The sequence below is a fragment of the Dysidea avara genome, chromosome 6 (genome assembly GCF_963678975.1).
Source record: "Dysidea avara chromosome 6, odDysAvar1.4, whole genome shotgun sequence".
NCBI classification, from domain to species: Eukaryota; Metazoa; Porifera; class Demospongiae; order Dictyoceratida; family Dysideidae; genus Dysidea; species Dysidea avara.
Genome location: NC_089277.1, coordinates 3651399 through 3668881, shown reverse-complemented (window position 1 = coordinate 3668881; position 17483 = coordinate 3651399). Strand labels below are relative to the sequence as shown.

Sequence of the window (17483 nt, the reverse complement as noted above, 5' to 3'; positions counted from 1 at the left end):
CTAACTCGAGATACCAGTAGCCTAGTGAGCAAAGAGCAATAGTGCGATAGTGCGATAGCTAACCCAGAGCCTCGCCCTTCGCCAGCTCAGTGGCCATGCAGTGATGGTATGCATTTTAAAAATTTACTTGTGATGGCTTTTTTATTTAGTTTTTGTTCGTAGTGATTCTGATTTTGCCTCGAATTCTGCCTCGCCGGATGTTTCTTCACCAGAGTTGTTATCATTGATGAAAGAAAGGTTACCAGGATATGTACACAAATGTTTTATTGCATCAGGATTTGACACGGAAGAATCTATTGTTTACATTTATTTATTTATTTATTTATAATGCATTTTGAAGCAGGAGAACCTGCATCAAAGGTCTGTGGGCAACCTGTGCCCACAGCCAGAAATGTACAGCTATACATTAATTATAATTAACTACATTACAATTACATATTACTTAACTATGTAGAGTAACTATGTATTTATTACTAATTTGCAGTTTAGTATCATTAAAGAGGGAGAAAATTGGTGGAGATTGGTTATCTTGAACATCGGTGGCATGGACATAAGTAATGAAATGAACAGGATCGATCAGAGTTAAAGTTAACTGTAAAATGGTCCCATAGATGTTTTGTTAGCTTTTGTTTGATGACATGAGGTGGTAAAGATAAGTTTATAACAGGTAGATGATTCCAAAGTCTTACAATTCGATTGAAATAGAAATGATGAGAGGTGGATAATGTCCTAGGATGGCATAGTTTTAAGTGACTTCCAGATCTAGTGTTGTTGGTATTAAAAGAGATAAAAATTTTTAATGTCAAAGTTGTCTGTTGGTGTATTCAAGGATTTGATCAGAGACATTAAATCAGTCGGTTCATAGATGTACATTAACGGTAATAAATTTAGTTGTTGTAGCCTTGAGTTATAAGGTGAGATGTAGTCATTAAGTATGAATTTAGTAGCTCTACGCTGCACACGTTCCAAGGTAGTTATATCTCTTATTAGTTGAGGTCTACATATTTGTGAGCAGTACATTATTTGCGATCTAACCAAGGAAATGTAGAGTTGCTTTTTAGCTTCTATACAATTGACCCTAAATGTACGTCTGATCAAGCCTAGAATCTGATATGCTTTAGTAGTGATAGTTTTATAGTGGTCTGTCCAATTGAGATTGTAGGAGAAAATGATACCAAGATCCTTGTGTTGTAAGAGTTGCTTTATAGGGTTTCCATTACATGGATGCATGCAGATTCTGTTAAAACAATGGAAACATTTGTAGAGAAACAATTTTCACATGATCCTAACATGCACAGCAAGTTCTTACCTACTAGTTCTGGGTCCTCGTTTGAATTTCCTCCAGGTCACAAAGTTTTGATCTTGAAGAATTATAATACCAAGCATTCACATCTACATTTGCGATCACATCTACAGGAGATTCTAGAAACTTGCCATATAAAAGAATTCCCCTCCGCACGGCATCGCAAGCGTAAGTCTAGGATTTTAAGCACTGAAGTAGTTGAAGTTCACTGCATATGTCAAATGCCAGATGATGGTTGCAAGATGGTATGCTGAGATAGATGTAATAAATGGTTTCATGCTGCTTGTGTGGACTACTGTGATGATATAAAATTGTGGTACTGTGTTGAATGCAACAAATTTAAGGAGTGGAATCTATAGGTAGCTAACATTTATAGCTATGTGTTTACATTATTGTATGACACATCATGTATTTGTAATTGTCAAGGTAACTAATTGTCATTGTGCTTATATTATGATGATTATTGAATTTTAATAATCTGTTTTGAATTGAGTTGATTGTATACAAAGTTTGTAAACATTAGATCTATATAGATACTTGCTTGTTACAAGATAAAAAGCAGCTTTCTGGATCATCCTTACGCTCAGAAAACCTTTTATCTCGCTTTCTAGAGTATTATTGAGCTTTTCACAGCTAGTTCCGTAGCTAGCTGTAACTGGATATCTGGAATCCGGAATTTTGCTTGGAATCTGGAATCTTGGGTTGGAATCCGGAACTTGCCTGGAATTCGGAATCTCGTACAGGATTCTAGGGTCGTGACGGACCCCTCGCTGTGACCATTGGAGCACTTGACCTTGCTATTTCGGAAGGCCAAGTGTTGCCATCTCATTGATTTTTTTTGAGTTTACAGTCTTTTTGTCCAGCACTTTTACCATCTGGTGCTGGGGGTGGTGGCAAGGGGTGCGGGCACCCCCGGGATTAAATTAAAAAAAAAAAAAAATGTTGTGTACTGTATACTGAATTTACCAGGACCTCCTAGTTGGAGCAGAGAGTTTTCATTAGGAGAACTGACTCATCATGATTCATCATCATGCACTATCCAGCTTTGCTCTTGGCTGTGGTGTTCACCTCAGAGACATTATTATGGAGATTTGTCACCGTTAACACCCTACTGTTACTAGGGCAACCATGCCGTGAGAATGATTGGAACAACATCAGACTCAGAAGTGGCTCGTATGTTCTGGCTATGATGAATAGGCAAATCCTAGACATATCACAGAGAATTTCGGTTAATGTTTAAGTCATGGTTTATGGGATATTTAACTAAGTCCTAGATGGGTAAACTTGCTTATGTTATTTCATGTAGAGTGGTACTTATGTGGTATCAGTAATTTGGGTGTAGCCTGTATTCAAAAAAGTGCAGAAACATTTGCTATAATACTAGTTCTCATCTTAGCCCAACATTTTTTTCAACTTGTAGGATGGCGAGGATAAGAAAACGCTTTCTGTCTGAGTGGTTTCAAATCCAAGTCGTGCATACTATTCACATGAATATGAATCAATCCCCACAATCAATTAAGTTAGACAATGATAAGACAGTACTCCAATTTCTCCAAAGTATATATTTTACCATTACAATGTCAGTGAGCACAAAACAGATAATGTCAATATGGAACTACATTCAGGCCATCAAGGGGATCAGACATGATGACTACAACTACCAAGAGGTGTGCTACTACCTTATATAACTGTTCTAATGGAGTTTGTACTGTTTTGTAGGTCAATTCTGTCTTGGTGAAATGGAATGTGTTTACCAGTCCAGAGTAGATTATTCCACTGTTTGTATCTACCCACATGAGGTGGTAAATAACAACCCTATAGTATCTAATACAGAGAAGTGATTATTGTCATATAGGTGGCTGTATAGACATTTAGCTATCACTGATGGGGTTTCTTGATAATTCAGTGGAACCTCTCTCTTTGTGATCCAGACTATTTGGCCCAGTTTTCCTAGTTTTTTTCTTTTTCAGATGTAAAAATGCATCGAGTTTGATCTGTTGGGACCAAGTTTTTTGTTCTTACTGTTCTGTCCATTGTGCTCTTAATACAGATAGTATTTACACTGTAATGATTTACTTTACAGTTGCAAGTTATCCTGAACAAATTACACGATTCTCAGAAAAGGTAATTTTAGGTTTGTCAATAGGTCTAATACCTGTGATATTTGCACTGTTTGTGTGACCACTCCAGTATTAATTTACAAACACTTTCTTTCCCATCAGATACATGATTGCACTGGAGGCAAGATTACAGGCTGAATTGTTGTGTGCTTTCCAAGCACTCATCAAGTACATGAAGCAATAACACTATTGGGAAGGATAATGGAGTTACTGATATAAGTACACTAAACCCCTCAGAGTAGTTAGTTTAGGTATTATTAAAACACTTCATGATCATGATGTGATAAACAGATTTTAACTGTGCCATGTTCATTCTATTTCAAATGCACTTACAAACTAATTTGTGAGACTGAACTCACAAAACACATGTAATACAAAACTAAAGGGTCACTATAATGTAGGCAGTCAAAGTGCTGAGTATGTATATATAGCCACCATCTACATAGTCCATTGTACTTCTTCTATCCTTTTTTTTGCATGATCATGTTTATCTGAAAGTTGTTTTAGTAAATCTCCTGTATTTGTATAAGCTTTAGCAGTTTTTAGCCTTTTCTTGACCTTAGTGACGTCCTCTCTCTTTTGTGTTAACTTCATCATCATTTCATCTTTAGATTTCAGTGTGTCTATTTTAACAGTTTTTAACTTTTCAACGATACTATTTTCACAATATATGGTAAATTCCTTCATCAAAGTGTCCAGTTGTATTATCAACCCATTGATGGATTTTATATGAAGCTCAACGTCATCAAGTTGTTGATGGATACCTGCAGCTAGTTCCCCTTCTGCTTGTGCGATGTTCTGTAATAATTGCTCCTGTTCATTTTCTATATCTTGTTTAATACAATCCACTCTATGAGAGAGCTGTTGTGGCATTTGTTGTTTCCTCCTAACAAACTTTAATCCTAACCGATTATTTATAATCCTTAGAAGCTCACTAACAGACCGACTGGTATAATCATCAACACTGTTTACTTCTTGTTCAAGTTTTCTCCTTGTATCCTCCACAAGTTGATATTTTTGATCAACACTGTCAATATTACCTTGTAAACCAGTAAGCATCTTTGTCACTTCTTCATTGATAGAAGGTAGTTTGTATTTTATTTCAGCCACAAGACATTCTGAATATACAGTACTACTTCTGTGTTTAGTGGTAGTTAACTCTTTCTGGAGGTCATTCATTTTTTGTTGTGCATCAAGTTTGGTGGTTGTTAATTCTTGTTGAGTTAGTGCTAACTGATGTTCTACCTTTGTGAGGTTTAGTGTCAGCTCAGCCTTCACACTTGTCACATCACATTGTAGTCTTTGATGTAGTGTTACCAGTTCAGATACAGCCAGTGCTAAATGTTCCTCCATGTTTTCCTTGTTGTGATCCCTCTGGTGTTTACGGACCATCACATCATCACACCCAACACACTGGTACTGACACTGAACTGTCTCAAGAGGACATTCCTTTCTGTGTGTATCCATGTCTTCCCGACAGACTTTTAACTCACTATCACAATTGTTGGGACAAGGTAGGGGAAACTTGGGACATTGTTCTTTGTGTTGGCCTTCAATAAACTGGTGCTCTCCTGTAAGTTGACAATACTGGCAGTTGCCTAGACGACGTGGACACTTGGTCTCCAAATGACTGTCTAAATATTGACGTTGTAATATATTTCCACACTTGTTGAAACACTCAACTTCTTCAAGAGGACACATCTTCCTGTGTTCAGTCATATCTTGTCGAGGAACACTTCCAACATCACATTTGTTAGGACAAGGTAGAGGAAATTTGGGACACAGTTCCTTGTGTTCTCCCTCAATGAGTTGATGTTCTCCATCAACACCACAATACTGGCAGGTAACCATACGACGTGGACACTTAGCTTCCATGTGACTGACCAGATACTGACGTTGTACTATCTCCCCACATTTATTGGAGCACTGGACATCTTCAAAATCACAACCATCACTCCTTCCAAGATGACCACTGATGTAGTTCATTTCACCCTGCCATTTACAACCTTTTTCTTTGTTGGTGCAGTACACGTGAAGACTTCTCACAACTCGATCTATTTGTTTATTGGGAACCGTCATATATTCCTCACTAGTACTACGACACATGGGACAATTGGCAGCAACAACAGCAACAGCTTTTTTGGCATTGTCAAGACAAGATTTACAGAAAACATGTCCACAACACACAGATAGGTAAGGGTCTCGACTTGGTAGCTGACATATCACACATATCGTTGTGTCCGGTGGTTCTTTGACGAAGTTGTAGTCGTACCCGCCACTTTTGTTGGGTGTCGCTGCCATCAGACAGGATCGAGTTAGGATAGCAACATAAGTGCAGGTAGTTGAATATAGTAACTTTCCGCGAAGTAAATTGGCAACGAAAATAATATTCGCTCTACTGATCATTCAGTCTTGAATCACGTGATTGCGACTTCCAAAAAACGAGCATCATCGGTGTAAATCAGAGGTTAGTCTGTGAGTTGTTAAATGTTATTTTTTTCATATATCACGTGAATGTCTCATTTCATGATGGAGAGGCACGAGTGTTGTAGTTAGCTGTAGACTACCTAAAAACAAAACAGAAAGGGTTGGAGTCCCTCATCGTTTGTGTCATGCGAACTATTTAGGTACTAGAGTAATAAACGACTGCATGGAACAATCTTACAAGGCATCAGAGTCAGTGCATGGTAGGTACACACTACAATGCTATTAAATGCTACCTTGGCAACATCATTGGAGAAAGAATGTTTACGTACTGCATGACACAGTGTCCATCATAGTGATAACTGATTTAGTTAGGCTGCCAACCGTTTTAGCCTGCCTAAACTTAGACAAGAACTGAGAGCTGGCCAAAGGCATTGCTTAGGGAACCATGAGATTTGTGATCCAACGTGGTGTTTAGAAGTAGCCAGTAGTAAACCATTAAATGTAAACTTGAATGGCCTACCACCAAACCTTATGTTTGAAGTGGCTGCTCAACAAAGCTGCTCAGCATATTAGCAATCAAACCACCAACTTGACAGAATGCTTCATGTCAAAATGAATCTTCACCGCATGTTAATTCCAATTATTTGTGTTGTGGAATTAGTATGTTACATGTATTTCATGTAATCCCAATTACAAGGACCTACTGCTGCTAATGGAATATTTTTACCATCAGTATCACTTCGTTGTTTGTTTGAGGAAGGGTCCAACCTGGTACTTATGATTGTAAGCCTGATATTTACAGTGGCGGATACACGGGGATTGCAATGGTTTAGCTGAAACCCCCTCTGAAAATAGTGCACACAGCCCAAATTTATTTCCAATTCGTGTGGGTGCCAGATAAAATCACCAAGAGTTATACAAAGTGTATTATATTGGGACTTTTCTACTGGCCAAACTTCATACTTTTACCTTTGAAATCACCGAAAATACCATTATGTCATTTAAGCATGTTAAGCGCCTCTAAAATAATAATCGTTTTAACTAGTACAAGTGCTGTTTTGTTTCAAAACTTTCTGCGAAGGTCTGGATTGGTAAGATTCAACTGTGAAACAATGTTGTGGAGTGATTCTACTGATTCATTGCTAGCTAGTTTATGCTATAGATCTACGTAGCTATAGGCCACTGATCTAAGTTAACATTCACCCCAGCTAGACTATATACACTTGGATCACAGTTCTGAACCTGAAGCCCCCTCTGAAAATTTCTAGATCTATGCCATTAAGTGAGTGTCTGTAACAGATTTAACAAGCTAGTGTACTGGGTCTTCGTACATATATGAAGCTGCTCCAATTCTTCTGTACAATACGAAATGTTTGTCATTTTTACTAACAGAGCTCCTGATGTAATAGAGACTAGAGAGGTTTTCATCTTTCAGAACGTCTGTTGTGTTCTTAAGTTGGAGAACTAGGTTTCACTGTTACTAGTATCTAGTAAGTGTCCACAACTGGTTTAACAGGTTACTGGTACAGGTTTGTCTCACAGGTTCCAAGAGCTCGACCATAGTACTGAGGCTTTAGTACTGAATGATTCCAGCAAAGAGGCAGAATGGCAGAAACATGTAGATCATGGTCTGAAGAGTATAGACAAACATTCTAGTGAGCTGATATCATTAGTAGAGGTGTAGTGTTTACTACCTAACACAAGTTCATGCCATCGAATTGGTGAGAATCCTGTTGATAGTACACGTATGTGCTATACATGCCCCCAGGGATTATATACTGATGTTGAGACTGATTGTACTGATACACTAGTATAATGGGTGTCATGGTGAGTAACACTTAGAATGTGTAATGTCATTATTTTCGTTGTCAAGGGTAACAAAGGGGATGTGGCCATATGGTTCAACGTACACCACACATTCATGTGTTTTGTAAACTCACACTTGGCAGCTCATATTGAAGAAGTGAATGAGGTTAGTCTGTCTGTGTGTATTGTTGTGCATGTGTTTGTAGTGTAATATCCTGGGATTATTAAAAGTGTGCATCCACCAGGAATATTTGTGGGGATTTCCCTATTTCATAGTGATTATTGCTCCACCAGCTACAATCAATGTTTTCTTGGTGCTGCAATTTCTTTTATTGGGGCAAGTCCCATACTAGCTAGTGAGAGTACAATTAATATTCCATATTTGGTCATACAGTCAACAGTGTATGGAACAAGTGCAGATAAATACGATGTTAACTGCCCTGGCCTGTCATACATCACACAATAAATTATACTGTAGAAGCTTGACACAATTGGTCCTGTCAAACATCACACCGTAGGCATAGCAACAGTGGGACTATGGGTCATATTATATTTTAGTAGGGGCTTAGCCCCTCCACCTTTAAAGATTGATATATACTCTAATAGAGCAGTCAGCTACCCTAATAGAAATGTCATGGTAAGTGTGCTGAGGATGTTTACTGAAGCAAGGCGTGTACTTAGATGATCATAATTAACATCAGCTCCAGAATTCTTTATGTCCGTAGAAATAATAAACACTGAAATTATATACCACACTGCATGTACATGGTAATCCATTCATATACTAATGAATTAACTCTATATAGCTACTCAGGCTCACCCCACAATGCTGTTAGCATCTGTCTAGTTATATTAATGCTAAAAGCTGCCTGTCTGTGATCTCAAGTGGTAACCCGCCACCTGGAATCTGCAAGTTTATTCACAGTGGATCCTGTGTTAATGGTCACGTTTGGCCGGGCCTTTATGTAAAAGTAGTTGTTATAGAGAAAAGGCTGCTCAGGATAGTCAGTAACATTTTAGTGGCTATAGTTTTTATAAAATACAGTTACCATTAAGAGGCTCCTACCAACTAAAATATTTGTTTTGCTCGTACAGAAAGAGTAGGGTAGATTTGCTTTGAATGTTGTCAATGGCGATCAAATACTTCTAAGTAATGAAGCTATATATGGTACCATAAATGATCCTGTGCCGGATTGTTGGCTGAACATGTCACTAACTGTTTGTTATAAGTCTGTGATTGGTAGATTAGTTCTTGAGTGATTAATGTGGTAACTGCTTAATGCAGACCACGAATCCATAGGAAATATTTAGAACCTAGTGACTATGGCCATTACACAACGGTGACCACTTAATTCAGATGATCATTAATACAGGGTTCCACTATCAATATTCCAATGGAAGGCCGGTGTGTTTCTTGCACAGTGAGCATTTCGTACTTACCTTAGAATGCACACCTATAGTATGTTCACGTTGAGCTAAATCCTCAAAAACATTTAATAACTCATGGATGCAACTACACACGATCTTGAAATTTGGCTCATTTATAGTGCTGCTTGACCCACTAAAATATTTCAAAATCTTGTTGTTCAAATGCTTGACATAATATTTATGGCCAATCAAAATTTCTGCAATACATTTCCTATGGGGAAGCCATATAAGTACAGTGTCCATTACTGCCCTTTCCCGAACTTGTAATGGAGCCAAACCGTATGTGTCTATTGTTGACACCTTTGCTGTTACCAATAATCATCTGGTTGGCTGAAATGTTAACTCTGTTGAGAAAAAATCCACTTTCAAGTTTTAGCTCTTTTTCAGGATTCAGCTCAACATGAACATACTATAGATTTGGTGACAATTGGGACATTTTTGGTGTATAAGCCACCTAACTGTACAGGGACCCTTGAACCTACTGTGGGGGACTTTGCTAACTGCTGGTTACCTTTCTGTCTCTATTACAAAATTTTAGTAGCTAGAAATATTCTAGCACACTTTGCTTCACTTCAAAATCTACACTGTATAGGGGAAGTAGCTATGCTTAATAGCCTTGGGATTACAACATCTTTGTTGAAATTAAGGCTCAAACGAATACTGGTTTACTGTATTCGAATAATCGCTCAGCTCTAAACGAAATTAGTCGAATAATCGGTGTAAGGTTTCATTGCAATTCAGTAATTAAGGTGGCAACTACCAAGAAGCCTACAAATAACCACAAACAGCTTTGTGGCTTTGTATGAATAACTTTACTAAGAGATGCCATAATTCCCTTTCTGAAAAGATTTTCACAGCAATACTGTGATAGAAAGTGATTATAACAAAGTAGAAGTGCCTGGAGTAAGCCACAAATTCGTACGGAGTCTTTCGCTCACACCGTGGAATTAGTACATCTTTACCGATTAGTGGCTGCCTAATTCTATTACTACTCTTCGCTTTATCACCATAGTCCTTTCCTTTCATTAGCATCACCTTCGCTTCATTAATTACTGACAGCTAATCACGTGTCACCATATAAATGATCATGTGCGAATAATCGTTTGTTAATTTTGTTATTCAGCTACAAAGCAAACGAATATTAATCCGAATATTCGGCTAATCGTTTGAGCCTTAGTTGAAATACTCTAATAGAGCAGTCATTTCTACTGTAGAGCTGTGAAACTTTCTTTGTTAGGTTCAGGTTACATACATTGCCATCATGTATGGGTTTGCCATGTGCTATGCAAGTCACATTGTGAATAGGACTTTGTTGGAAGGAATATTTGCTTGGACAAATTAAATAACAATAGCTATATAGCTTTATAATAGAACAGTCTCCAAGACCGAGTACTCTAATAGAGCAGTCACTGCACTTTTTTAACAAGTGTGAAAGCATTGATCATAGTATCATCTTGTACAAATTAATCCCACGTTTCTATCATTCATATATAGGACTACAACATGATCTATAGCAAACTTTGGTGGAAATGCCAGTCAGATCATGAGCCATGAGTAAGTGTGTATGTCTGTGTCTTTGTGTGAGTGTGGTATATTGTAGTGTATATTGTAGTGTATATTGTAGTGTATATTGTAGTGTATATTGTAGTGTATATTGTAGTGTATATTGTAGTGTATATTGTAGTGTATATTGTAGTGTATATTGTAGTGTATATTGTAGTGTATATTGTAGTGTATATTGTAGTGTATATTGTAGTGTATATTGTAGTGTATATTGTAGTGTATATTGTAGTGTATATTGTAGTGTATATTGTAGTGTATATTGTAGTGTATATTGTAGTGTATATTGTAGTGTATATTGTAGTGCATATTGTAGTGTATATTGTAGTGTATATTGTAGTGTATATTGTAGTGTATATTGTAGTGTATATTGTAGTGCATGCACAAGTGTCTGTGTGAGTGTGGAGTGTACACGTGCATGCGTGTGCAGAGCGTGTAGTGTGATAATGTATTTATAGTATAGCGATGTACTAGTTTCCACCCATCCACAGCGTGATATTCTGGATAGGAGATCTCAACTATCGCCTGTACATGTCAGCAAAAATGACAGCCGAAATTATCAGAATAACTATCACTTAATTCTCTACTGAAACTTGACCAGGTAGTAGCCCCACCCCCTGCTGGTATCACATGATCTAATACTGTTGCTAAAAGATGAGGCAGATGATATTCCTCAATGTCATTGAGGGACTGATTGTCTTCTTAGCACCAGCTGGGACACCAGGTGTGTCATCATTACCCCTTGTCTCTGTGACTATTACCCCTGTATGTGTGTCACCATTACCCTTCGTCTCTGTGACTATTACCCCTGTGTGTGTCATCATCACCCTCTTATTGTGTCACGATTATCCTGTTTTTGGCTGTCACCACTACTCCCATGCAGTGACAAGAGTAGAGTTTTAACCTGATGTGATCGTATTTTATACCTGTAGAGCAATGAAGGAGTCAAACAGGATCTATTTTAATCACCATAATTTATGAACTGAGTGATCGCAAGTCAGCCAGTGCTCTGATGAATGCTGAGGTGGGTGTGCACCTGTGTGTACTTACCAGTAGAATATATATAACAACTCGCAGCAATGTCATTATCATCATCATGCTAATAAAATTTTGGGAACGTTCAGATAATCAATGGCCGGATAATGGAGGGACCACTTATTACGTAGCTACCTACTTATATTATGCCTTCAGTGCTTATAAGCTCGTGCTACTAATTTGGCTGTGCGACAATTCTATTAGAGTATCTCGATCTTTTTATGGAAGTGTAATAAGTTGCTGCTACTCATTCTTTAACCAAACAGATCCTGTGCCTTTCACACTAGTATTATGCTCAATGCCATTTCCAGCTGTTATCCAAATTGTGGAAGTGACTTTTCTATTAGAGTATTATGCCTAAAGTGGATGTTCTATTATAGTATTTTAGCTGAGCTCTGTATATAAATTAATGAGCTTCATTTATCTGAACTTTTCCATTATCCAAACACACCTAGAGCCCATTGAATGATGGAGAAAACTCTGCAATTACTAGTGCAAATGGTGTAATACAATATAGTCATGTACAAGTAAGCGTAAATAAGCATAGTAGTGATCAGTATCAGTGAAATGCACTTCCTGGTATCAGCAGATCAACATTTTAGTGTATCACTAATAACTACTGAGATGTCCGGTGTTACTTGTACAATGCCTCAAGCATTAAATGACCGCTCTATTAGGATAGTTGTGTGTTACCTTACAAAGAATCGGGGTATGGAAATGATACTATGCGTATATGGCTCCATATAATGGTATCTCTACAAGTGGTGGTTAAGTGGCTATCAGAAAGTCAAACAAAATTTTAAATAATTTATCGCATAATAATAACCACAGACGCATGCTGTACCATTAACAAGGTACCACGAAGCAAGCTGATCAGTGGGCAGCAAGTGGGCCTGGGGATGGCTTACGTGTACACAAAAGTTAGTAGTTTTGGTGGTATGTTATTAAATTTGCAGAATGAAAAGCACAACAAGAAGACAGAAGCGATTGTCTAGTTTAGCTGTTTTTATCCAGCAGGAGAAAGGCTATAAACACTAGATGCAATAAGCTTAGGAATAAGCCAGTTGAATTGCTGCTAGAAATTGTGCCAATATTCACTCACGGTGAAGGTAATTGATGAATAACACCTTAAAATTATATGTAGAAAGCATGAACACCAGTGAAAGTGTGGATTCTTCACAAATGGACAGCGGCACCCTTAGCAAATGCAGTGAGGATCATGTGCCAAAATTTACGAGATCATTACTGGCAGTGACCAGAGCAGAGCCATATAGTCTAAACCAGTTGTTGGGAAAATCCAGGTATCTGTGCTATTTAGAGACCTTCGGAATGGCACAATAATGAGGTCTCTAAAGTAGCACAGATACCTGATTTGTGCAATAACTTGTACTTATAATAGTTTCAAAGGTTCATATTGAAATACTCTAATAAAACAGTCTTTTTAAAGTTTACACAGTCTAAAATCATCTCGGAGTGTAAAAAATTTCTTGCCCAGACCTCAGAATGGCATCCATGTCTGTTGTATGCTCCAAACTTACGTAGTGCCACTTCTTAACTCTTTACTTTAGCCTGCGCCTGACCACAAATAATATACAGTATATGTTGCACATGGATTGGAAACATGCATATAAAATGTATTACAAGTCCATGTCACAATAGTAGCGTCTTGGTATCATCCCCAAAGTTGTTTTGTTGTTGGGCATTGTGTAGGTTACTACGTTGTTGTGGTTGGTATGTTGCTCTGGTACGTAAGTTTGTGTAGGGTAATCTCTGACTACGTAGGTGATGGCGAAGATAGGATAGCCACTCAATTTAAGGAACATAACTGTGTTTTATTTCTTTAGCTACGTATTAAAACCTGAATTATTGAGTGTATGAAGCACAAATGTAATGGAATGTTTGTGTGGCAGTGGGAGCGTGTACTTACACACGCTTGGCACGTAAGGCAGGAAGGAACAATACCTGTTCTGTTTCTTTAACAACGCTATGTGGTGAGTTGGCATGGTGTGAAACTACACCACAGTGAAACGTTCAGACAACTATTCACCTGGCAACGGATACTACCGATACGCAATCACACTCTTCATTCCATTACTATTCACTAGAATAATAAGTACTAGAATCAGTTTCATATAAAACATTGTCTTCCTCTGCATAAATGGCTAGTTTCACCAAGAATCAAGTTTGTGCCGTAAACTTTTTACAAGGAATGTTTCACCGTTTCGTGCAATTTACAGAGTCATTTCCAATCCTAGTCATGGATAGCTTAACAGATGTTTTCATGTATTACCATGTCAAGTGTTTTAGCAGTTGAGTTGCTTTTTCTGAGCTTAGTGTGAGTTTTGTGTGTTCTGTAGTGTCAATATTGACAATAATACATAGCAACATGAACTTGCTGGTTAATAAAAGGAGGGATGTTTATCGCTTTGTGTCTTAATATTACTATGAAACCATCTTATAATGTATAGCACCAGAGAGGAAATGGTCTTCTTTACACAGCAGGAACATAGGTCCATGCCTCCTTGTTGTTAGCTCTGGTAGAATTCCCCTGAAGAGAGAAAGATATAGCATTTCAAAAATTTTAATAGCAATATTGGGTGGCTGCCAGGCTGGCCAGGGTGTACTCAGTAAGTAATAGTCATGTGTTGATAGCTGGTATTGTTTGTCATGAATTTACAAGTTTTGATAAGGTAATCATGTTAGAACCCAAAAACATTACTTGTATCAACAATGGTAGACTGATGGGAGTGTATAAACAGTGGAATGAACTACTGGAATGGTGGAATACTGGAATGGTGGAATGGAATTTTTTTAAAGTTCAATATCATTTTGTACATCCAAATATGTACAACTCCTCCTCTTAAGTAAGCAAATAAATAGGATTTCCCACTGAAGTCAGCTCATTTAACATACTTTTCCCCACCGCAACACTTGTATGACTTATAACTCAATACTTTACTACTTGTCTGAAACTAACTGTCTTAATGAAGGTTAAGTTCAGTGTGCAGCATCAATGAACTTTGGCTTAAATTTTGTTTTCTGACACAATTGTGGGAAAGGCTCATTGTAAACGCTTACAAGATAGTCCTGTTTACTTTACCCAAAGATTTTCGCTTAGGCTCTAGGTTAGTGGTAAACACCTTGCACAGGCTCTGCCTTCTGTTTTGTTTTCGCTCTCCAGTGCCTAACTGGTAAAGTTGATAATAAATAAATGAATACTTCATTATACATTGAGTGTACTTTTACAATGCATACATGTACTAATCAGCTGGCTAGCTAACTTGAGAACAAGGGGTCTTCTTGGTATTCCCAATAAACTGCTATTGTGTATGTTCATAACTGACTTTACAGTACATTACATTGGTAAACTTTGTAGGTGAATTATGCTAAATGAGCTGACTTTAAAGGGAAGCCTATTTATTTGCTTACATAAGGGGAGGAGTTGTACTTATTTGGATGTAAAAACTGATATTGAACTTTAAAAAATTCCAGTAGTCCATTCCACTGTTTATACACTCCCTAGACTGATTTCTTTGTAGCTAGATTAGTATGGTCATGCATCATTGCCCTACCACATATTGCTATGTGTGATTGCACCACCAAACATGGCGCTTGAAATTAACATTGTTATCATGAAGTTATTTTGTCACATTCACAAGAAGTATGCATGATGGACTGACGAACGACTGAATACACACAGTTAACTTATCAACAAAATGTTTCAAAGCACATATACAAATTAATGTTTCTACTAGCTTTTATAGTACAACATATTCTAGAACAATCTGGAGACATCCAGGCTAAGTACAATCATGAATAGCTATATTATAACTACACTAATTACAATAATTAAATAACTACAGTCACCATGACAACTACGATAACAATGTTTATAGTCAAGTCCTTGACAGTAGTGTTTAGTTAGGAAAGCCACACGAAGTGTTGGGTGATTGAACATAGGGCTCTGCATGTTAGCTGTAGTTTGCTGATGTTAATTTGTGCATTAGATCAATACTGAGTGTTGGGATTGAATGGGTTGAACTTTTCTTTGAGATCACAAGATGTTTGATGACGCGTAACTAACCTCTGCTGATTACAGTTTTTTTTCTGTGCATATAGCAACAAGCATACTGTCCTATCAGTCTTGTAAGGCTTCATTTTACTACTTAATTTAGTGAGGCTCATACTGGGGACTTTGGGGATATTCATATATAGCAATTTCACCCAGCTGACATATACACTGCAGTTTTCAACCTTTGTTTTTGTAGGTGAGTATGTGTGATGTGAACAAGACATGACTGACTTGGAAGAAGACAGTTTAGAACAGCAATATGGAATGGTCCACAGCTAATGTTAAGTCTTGTACAATCATGCTTTATGCCTTGTTTCAGTTGTAAACCTGTCCACACTATCATGACTGGGTTAAATGAGCCACAACTACTGTACCTAATGAAAGAAAAGTTCAGGGCCAATTATATCCAATGTCATTTGATGGTGTAATTTGTAAGAGAAGTTGCTGGAGGTTGTGAAAGTAGTCCTCTATACACCAGGAAACCTGCAAGCTTGAGGTACTTGACTAACATGCAGCAATTCATTTAGTGAATGGCAAATAGAAGGCATCAAATACAACATTAGGAGGCTAAATACAGAACATTCTAGAACTGGCCAGATCAACATACATTGTGCCACAAAAATTATAAAACAGTATAAACAATGTTCAGTTCTTGAACGGCTTCCAGTGGCCTGTTCCAACACGCCTTGCTTGCTATACACATATCTTTTAACTCACAAGCACTGATGAAAAAGTGCCACTGATCATCTACCACCTGCTCCTTCTCAGGGATGTCATCCCTCAGTCCAGATTTCTCTGCTCCTATCCACCAGAAGATTGTTCTACTCATCCTAAGTTTGTTATCAGTGTTGTCATAAACCAGACAGGATGTGCTGTTGTAATAAGTAAACTGCAACACTCTCATACTATAGGTAAGCATAGTACATTTGTGTTTCTATCCATTGCACTTTATAATTATATTACAGCTGATTGAACATGCCAGTAGAAAACAACAATGTTGATCCTGTGTCAAGGAGTAATAATGTAAGTAAACTGTTTGCTTTATTATCCAGGGAAGGTATAGAGGTGTTTAGTGGCTGCACAAAATGATGTGATAATAAATTACACTGTTATTTGTTACTTAGGATGTGGATGACTTAACAGGATTTGCTTATAACGATTTTAGGAGAACAGGCCAGGTTTGTATATAATGATTTTAGGAGAACATCAAGTGTGACAACAATGTTGACTCACCTGCACTAGCCTACTCTTGAAACTAGAAGACATTATGCTAAACTATTGATGTTCCATAAAATTCTCAACAACTTTATAGCTGTCCCCATGACCATCTGATTAGAACTGCATTACCAACTTGTGGTCATGATTCCAGATTCATCCAACTGGCATCAAGAACTAACTGCTGTTATTTAAACTCTTTCTTTCCATCCGAACTGTCAGGCTCTGGAATATCCTACCTCCTTACGTAGTCAACTCTACTAACTTAGAACATTTTAAAACTAATTTAGACAATCATTTTAATTTGTAATTTAAGTATAATCATTAGCTATATGTACAACTATACTCATTTTTTTTGAGGTCTGTACATTAACAATAAATAAATAGTTAATGCGCTTAGGAGCAGGCGTACATAGCTACAGTAGCATATTCCGTTCCGTGCCGTTCCGTGGAATAATGCAGACCCTATGAGGGGAAGAAAGATACTGGGCAGACTTAAATCAATAGCACTACGGAT

The 17483-nt window shown here is 37.5% G+C and overlaps 1 protein-coding gene across 1 annotated transcript in view; it reads right to left on the bottom strand.

Moving 5' to 3' along the window:
* Nucleotides 1-3669: 3669 nt before the first annotated feature.
* LOC136258865 (TNF receptor-associated factor family protein DDB_G0290965-like) overlaps nucleotides 3670-17483 on the bottom strand; it is a 35748-nt gene continuing 21934 nt past the window's right edge. The window contains exon 2 of the mRNA XM_066052215.1: nucleotides 3670-3827. The gene's annotated coding sequence lies outside the window, so the exon portion shown is untranslated. The remainder of the gene's footprint in view (nucleotides 3828-17483) is intronic.